This window comes from Perca flavescens, chromosome 6, assembly GCF_004354835.1.
Source record: "Perca flavescens isolate YP-PL-M2 chromosome 6, PFLA_1.0, whole genome shotgun sequence".
Classification (NCBI taxonomy): domain Eukaryota; kingdom Metazoa; phylum Chordata; class Actinopteri; order Perciformes; family Percidae; genus Perca; species Perca flavescens.
The window spans coordinates 23,593,414-23,601,547 of record NC_041336.1 but is presented as its reverse complement, the minus strand read 5'-3'; positions in this window follow the sequence as shown (position 1 = coordinate 23,601,547).

Below are 8,134 nucleotides of genomic sequence, written 5' to 3'. Positions count from 1 at the left end.
TAATTTAGCATTACTGTCACACAAACAAGAAGTTTAATACTAAAGTAAATAGTTGATGGCCCAGACATCCTGATTCCTGTTATACAAGTCTGTGGCGTGCAGTGGGGAATCTTAGTTTTTACTTTCAACAATTGTACGTATAATGCCCCTCAGGAATTATAAAAATGTGTGCCGTTTAGATCAGCTGTCTCACTGTGTATGCATACAGGTGATATGTGACAGATCTTAGATTTGTAAAAACCTGGATGGTGCAGCACCAGGGGACTTTGTGGCGAGACAGTATGGATAAAAAGTAAAAACTTTGACAGCCAATTATACTCAGCCTGACACTGAGAAGGTTTGGGGAAGTGTTATACACACAAAACGCTGCTTCTTCTTTTTTTATAATTGAAACTGCATGCGCATAATTTTTCATACATATTCTTTCCTCCAAGATGCAACTTTTTTGGTAAACTGAGTTTTTGGACAGCATCTTAGTCAAGAACCTTTAAATTGATAATTTAAGGAACATCTTGATTTTGGTGACATTGTTGGTAATAAGCAGTCATTCCACTGGTGTTTGCACTGGACCAACACATTGTAATAATAAAAATGATCAAACTCCACCACATCCTCCTGTATTTCCTCTACCTTCCTGTAATTATTAGAAACAAGTGACCATTGTTGGCTTTGACAAACAAAGAAAGCATAATTTCCTGTTAGCAGAGGATTTCTCCCAGGAAACAGGAACCCACTCATTTGTGTTTATACAAGCGCATGCTTAAGCTTGAACTGGGTGAAAGACGAATGTTTAAGGTATCAATCAGCAAGAGAGAGACAGATCTCAAATATTGCTGTTATTAATATGAAAAAGCTGTGTGTCTTCAAAAAGTTGACAGAAAAAAAACTGCAACCTCCTGCAATTCAGAAGCTGCAGCATTCAGTAATGGGATTTTTTCTTTTTCATTTGATTGTGTTTGACGAGTCAGACATTTGCACACACACACACACACACACACACACACACACACACACACACACACACACACACACACACAGAGAAACAAACAAACACGCAGTGACAAAAGTCTGCTCTCTGCAAACACACTGAATATTACATTTAAACAAAGACCTGAAATTGTTTTGCTTTCTTTCGCTTTCACACACACACACACACACACACACACACACACACACACACACACACACACACCTGAAGCCCCCTGCCCTACATTTTTAAGACAGAGATAACCCAAGGTGTGGGGCTCACAGTGTCAAAGTGTCATTCACACACACAATGAGCTGCCTTTAAACCAGCAGAAAAAAACATGGTTTGTTTGTCTTATGAACTCTAGTAAAAGACCTGGACAAGTTCAAGTAGAGTTGACACATACAAGGGCGCACACACACACACACACACACACACACACACACACGTTCTGCTCTTCAGCTCCCTTTTAATAACAAGCAGCAGGTTAATATGAGGGCAGCAGCAGGCTGAAGTGACCCCAACCTACTGATTAGCCCAACTAGTCACAGTTATTAGCCAGCTTGTCATCTGGTACCAGGCTTGCTGTTCCCAGAGGGCTGCTAACTAGACAGCTCTTAAGGTCATGATACATTATGCAACTTGTCATGGTGGGACACATCGATGGAGATGATGTATTGCAGAAAATACTGTTATTTGTTTAAAAAAATTTGTTGTTTTTGGTAATAAGTATAGTATGACCAAAGGGATCTGTAACATGTTCACTACAGTTGCACACAGAGTTTCTTGTCATTGACAACTTTTAGACACATTTTTTATTGTATTTAATGTCCTTTTAAACTGTATGTAAGTCTAATGTATTTTATTTCCAAGCCCTCCTTTCCTTCCCTTATGTGGCTTTGTCACTTGTCAGGCCGCCATTGTAATTACGAACCTGTTCTCAATTGCTTCCCTGTAAAAAATAAAGATGAAATAAAAATAAAAGATAGATTGACATGAAATGGCACATGGTGCCATTGGATGACATCAGGATGAATTGTAATAGCTTTGGTCCTTTAACTTTTCATGTAGCGCCATCATCAGATAAAAATTTCAATATGTTCAGTAATTTGGTTTATGACTAAATACCTGCGCAACTAATGCCATTGCCTCAACTTTACTTTGTGTATTACTAGCAAATGTTAGCATGCCAAACAAAGATGAGAACATGTAAACATTATACCTGAATACAAATAGATGATTGATAGTGTCTTGGTAAAATGCTTAAAAACTACTTTAACCTTGAATTAGCCTTCTCTCACTGATGCACCTGCATCCTTATCAGGTCCTTTAAAATAGCGTTCCTGTACCTATACAGTATCAAACGTATACATCATTTCCAGTCCCACTATTTAGTTGGTAAAATAAGTTTTGAAAAGGAAATGCCAGTTGAACAAAAGGTGACTTCCTGCCAGAGTGGCTAGCCAAAATCACAGAGCTGGCAGCCACAGTCCAAGAAGCATTTGGCAGGTGGCTAATATTTCTGCTTGCTGTGACTTGTCCTGAGCTCCTTGCCTGTGGGGAGGGAAGCAGAGGACAGGAGACAATTCACTTGAAAACACAGTAATCATGCCTCAAAGGCATTTAGTCCATCAGCCTAAGTGGGCTCTGAAACATTCCTCTTCTTCAGCTACATGAGTCTTTTCTTCTCTTTTCTTCGTAATATATTCAAAAAGCTTCATATTTCCCACATGTAATAACACAGATAACCTTTATTTAATCAAAGGAGCAGCCACACTTATTGGCAGTCTGTGTCAAAAAGCTAATTCAACTTTGAAGAATAGTGTGTTCCAGTGAATCTTATTTCATTTTTATAATATTACATTATTTGCTCTGCCATAATGTAATGTATGACATAATTAAAAAGGATATGAAAATATAATAATAGCCTGAAACCATATTGTTAATGTCACCCAGCATTAAGATAAATATGGTGTACTTTGAGCAATTGAGAGACTTTGTAACAAAGAATTCCAACCCAGAAGATAAAAAAAATACACCTTTCGTTTAGAATTTCTGTGGCTTTTGTCAAACTTTATAGCAGTTTTGAAAGTCTGTGTGCTTGATTACATTCACTTATTTGAAAAATCCCATCACATTTAATTAACATTTAAACATTTAATTAAGGAAACACTGATGTGAAGAGTAGAGTCAGGATAGAAATGACTGAGAAATCATGTTTTCCTTGTCTAACACTGAATGAAACCAAAACCCTGCACCTCATATTTCTCTCTTATTTAAGCTTCTGTCACTGTCACGAGAGGGTTTCTTAGCCTCTAAATTACTTGATCTTGGCTTATAATGTCTGCATCAGTGTTGCTTTAATTGGACCAACTGGGCTTTTTAAACCTTAATATGATTTTATAATATATGCCGTTTGGTGAATGCTTTCATCCCAGGCTTTTCTGGGCGTGCACATTTTTAGTGTTGGCTCCAGTTGGAATTGGACTCCTACAGTAACTTTGGCGGTGTGACTGTGATTCTGTATGCAGCGAACTCATCATATCAACATATTATTCACATGACAAGAACTAAATTCGCTTATAAAAATGCCCACCAAAACATCATTACTGTTTGCCACACATTTGTTCTAAGACTGACAACTTTGAATAATTGAATCAGTGCAAATTGTGTGTAATAGTTTGCTGCTTTGCACTTATGTTCAATAAACACATTTCATATCATTGGTCAGTCACTGGTGGTTTGAATGTTATACCCTCATGTCTTTATTCTTGATCTTTCCCTCAAGTAAAAACTGTCCAGTCGGCTGTCACTCTGTGTGTGTGTGTGTGTAACGGTTTCTAATTTCCTGTGTGTATGTATCACTCTGTTTACTGAGCGGTAATACACAGACGGAGAGATGAATGGATGGAGTCGTGGAGAACGTGAAGGTTGGCTTCTGAGCATTACAATGGATGTGTGAATGCAATGAATAGAGGGATGCGTGGATGAAAGGTGGTGATGGTCTCATCTGATAGGCTGTTCTAGTTAGAGTATCTGCTGTGAGTCCTCCTTGAGGATAAAAGGGAGAGGGAGAGAGAGAGAGAGAGAGAGAGAGAGAGAGAGAGAATCACTGAGCAAGAATTGATGAATTGGCTCTTTGGTGGAGATGAATGCCCATCGATAGTAAATCAAAGCAAATTTCATATTGATTGCAATATCTCTTGCAGATCTTCATATCACAAACCTCTCTTTTCTGGAAAATAATCTACTGTCACTATGCACAATGCCATGTTTACAAAAAGTTAAAACAAGAGACAGAGAGGGGGGGGGAAGCATGTCACTACAAAATGACCAAACTATGTGGTATAGGTCAACACTGATCAATTATTTTGCAGCTCACGTAAATTATTGTCATTATTTTAGATGTCAGATGTGTGTGAGATCTGAAATGTCAGTCCAGGGAGAAACCTGTAGAGGGTCAAACACTTAAGAAGAGCATCCATCTATGAAGCTAGTAATGTCATCAACACTATAATGAATACTGAGATAATGAATGAGGATGTATAACCAGACATCAACAATTATAATTCTAGTCTTTCAACTTCTGCTGCTGGGGTGCAGAGATGTTTCATTCCTGTGGATCGTATTCACACGCGGACTAAAACCAAGCTGGGAAAGTTGTTCTATAAAATCTACAGTATGGTCTCTTGCTGAAATCCACAAAATTGTCCAAACAAGACACTAATGGCTGAGATGTGAAGATATGTTAAAATCTGAAGGGGAAAATAAAAAATTAATTCAGTGCAGATTGCTTGCCACAGTAAAGCAGTACCCCCTGTTGGTAGCTTTTTGGTTGTGCATCTAAAAAAAAAAAAAAAAAAAAAAAAAAAAAAAAGAGACAAAGGAATGTCATACTTTTCTTTTTGCCAAACCAGGAGGGGAGGAAAACCAGTCAGGACAGGACATATGTGTTCAGTGACAACATGCAGCAGTTAATTTGATATTTCCGACATTTTCTCTCATCTCAGATTTTTCATAATAGTGCCTCAAGACAGTGGCACCTGACCTTTTTGGCTTGGGGTCTCTTAAAATGACCACTTGTGAGCCATCATCACAGGTTATGGTAATCGTTTTCCTTTTTCAGATTTGTTTAAGGATTTTTTATAGGCCTGAAGAGATAAAAGTATATTTCATTAGAAGAAAAATATTCATTAATAAATAAAATCTATTTTTCCCTTTGTCTTTAATCTGGTAACTCGCAGACTGGGGAACCACTGCCTTTATCACTTGCTTTTTTCTATTACACACAATAAAAATTACAGTTATGCAATTACAAATAGCAACTTAATAGACTTAAGAAAGACGACCATTTTCAAGCCTGCAGTTATATTTACATTCATATTTTTTCTATTATTATCATCTTGTAAAAAAAAAAAAAACTATTTTCGTGACATGCAAAATCAACATACTCATGGAACTAAACTAAATCAGACCCCAAAAGCCAAAATATGAGCCTAAATCTTGTCAGTTATTAAGTACAAGGACTTCCAACTGTCCTGCACATGAAACCATAAGCACAGAGTAGAATCAGTTTGTTTATTAAACACTTAATCAACTGTTTAATACATCAGAACATCAGAATGAGTTCTAGCTGCTTTGTCAAAAACAGACTGTGGTACTGTGAGCTTATATTGACATCAAACCCAACATTCAATCTCTGATAGCGGAGAAAAGAAACACGCTGAAAATATTTGGGCCCTCACTCCGGCCTCATGAGGTCAACATAAAGCAAAATAATCCCTTTAATTAAACAAGTTAACCAATTGTATAAAGCTGACAATATCAAAAGCACAATGTAGAAGATGGCGGTGAAATACATTCTGTCAGACCATCGCATTTAAAACCGCTATTTGAAAGTGGTGTCCATAAAACACTGATTGTCAACTGAACTGATGCATGATGGCCCAGTACAACGAGCATTTTTAATACAAAAAGTCAGAGATGAACAGAGCAATAGATTAGCTGACCACCAACTGGGATTAGCAGCAAAAAAATGAGGTTTTAAGGCAAATGCTTTCAGACTTGAAAAGTCAGTGAACCTGTTTCAGCCAGCTATGACCACAAAGAACTCCTTCAAGACCTTTTAATACTGTACATGTGAAGGGAACATTTGACACTTGTGCCTCACTTCTGCATATTTCCATTTGCCAAAACTCAACTGTGACTGATCGACCTGCCTTCAGAAAAACAGGCTACATTTTCCATCTCCTTTATCAGAATCCCAACCCTTCAGTCAGATCACTTCCAGTTAAAAGAACAAATACTGGGTTGAAAGCTGCAGGTAGGAGAGCTTTTAATGAAAGAAAAAAAAAGTGAACCCATGCTGAGTGTAGATATCAGCTTTTAAAGATCAATGACATCTCTACAGTAGACTAATGAAAACCCTTGTTTGAAGAATCTCTAATGTCTGCATAAGATGTGATTTTTGTCACGCTACCTGTTGAATGGCTGTGTGGAAAAAAATCCAACTAAAAAAAGTATCAAAGAATATTAAAATCTGTGTCCAGGGTCCCTATTATAGCTTCTCCAAACACAGCAAACCCACAACAAAACTATCCATGAACTGTGCATGAACAATGTTAAAATAGTAAGAGTGGACAGTTTTAAGATCAGCAACTAAGACAAAATGTCAAAACTGTTTAACAAAGTCAACCAGAGAACATCACCAATGTCTGTAAAATATTCTATAACAATTTTATATAACTTCTTATTTATACAGTTGAGAAAGTTTTGTTCCATTATGGTACATTTTGAAGACCCAAATCTACTTTATTTTTTAAATGATTTGTAAGCTAACTCAGTCCTACTAGTCAATAAACTGAAGAATCGCTTTGGATTAGAAGCTAATGCTACATAAGCACAGATTTACAGGAGTCATGCATTTCACTGCGTGCAACACCGAAGCACATTGAGAAAAAACAAAAAGATGTCCACTGAATAACTCACTTCAGAGACCTAAGAGGCAGTTTACTGTGACATACAGTGTATGTTAGTTCTACATTTTGGCAATAAAGATTTCCTGAATATATTACGTTCATGTTGAATGAAAAAGTTTACTGCATTTGTGTTTAGTAATAATTTTACATCAGGACTAAACTACAGTAAGTACATATTCAGTGAACCAGGCAGTGTTGTTTTGTCTTAAGAAAAACAAGTGTTTACTCAGGAGTCAACCATGGATTACAGACACATACTGTATGAGCAACGTGAGAATCACTTATCCATGCTCTCTTTTTTATCATCATATAGTTTTAAATATGATCTTCTCATGCTAGTATGTCTAAGTGGCACAGTCTATAAACATACAGTTGATTCTGATGATATTATTTTGGAGGCTAATGTAAGAATCTATTTATCTAAACATCAAGCCTAGGGGGGTTGCTTTAAGGGTCGTTTCAACCAAATAATGAAAAAGAAATATTTGGCGGCAGGTTTTCTGCTGCCACTGCATTACAGTACAGTGCCAGTACATTGGAAGTGAATTCCATTTTGTTTTACATCATTAAAACAATTGCATTAAAAAATGCATGTATATATGCATATACATATTCAAATTCCTTTTTAAAAAAGGAAAGCTTTTAAGCTTTCAACTAAGTGCTTTTGTCAATCAAATACAAATGTTTAATAGTTTAAGTGCTCAAACAGTAATTTTACCCTTTGATCCTTCAAACATCAAATAATATGTAGATACAATTTCTATATTTAAGGTCAACTGAATCAACTGTTCACTTTAAGAAGATAGTTTAAGTTTCTAAATTAAATCTTGTTGGCATAACATGACTCCAATAATAGTTTAGGATTTATTTGGCATTGCCACTGGTACATCATTCTTTTTTTTCTTTTTGTAGGAAATTAATGCAACAAGTCTGAGAAATATTTAATCTTTCCTAGAGATAAGAACATCTCAACAGTACAGTACATATAAGAGAGAATATTTGCTGTCTGAACTCTTGTTACAAATAATGACATATTTTGTGATTGTTGACATGTTGAACTTTCTGGTTTGCATATCATGTGTCATCTTAAAGTCTCCAAGATGTTTTAGTTTGCACAATATTTGAGGCTTCATCCTAAAGCCCGACTTCTTTTGTTTGTTTGTGCGTTAAGTCTTTTGTCATTTTTCTA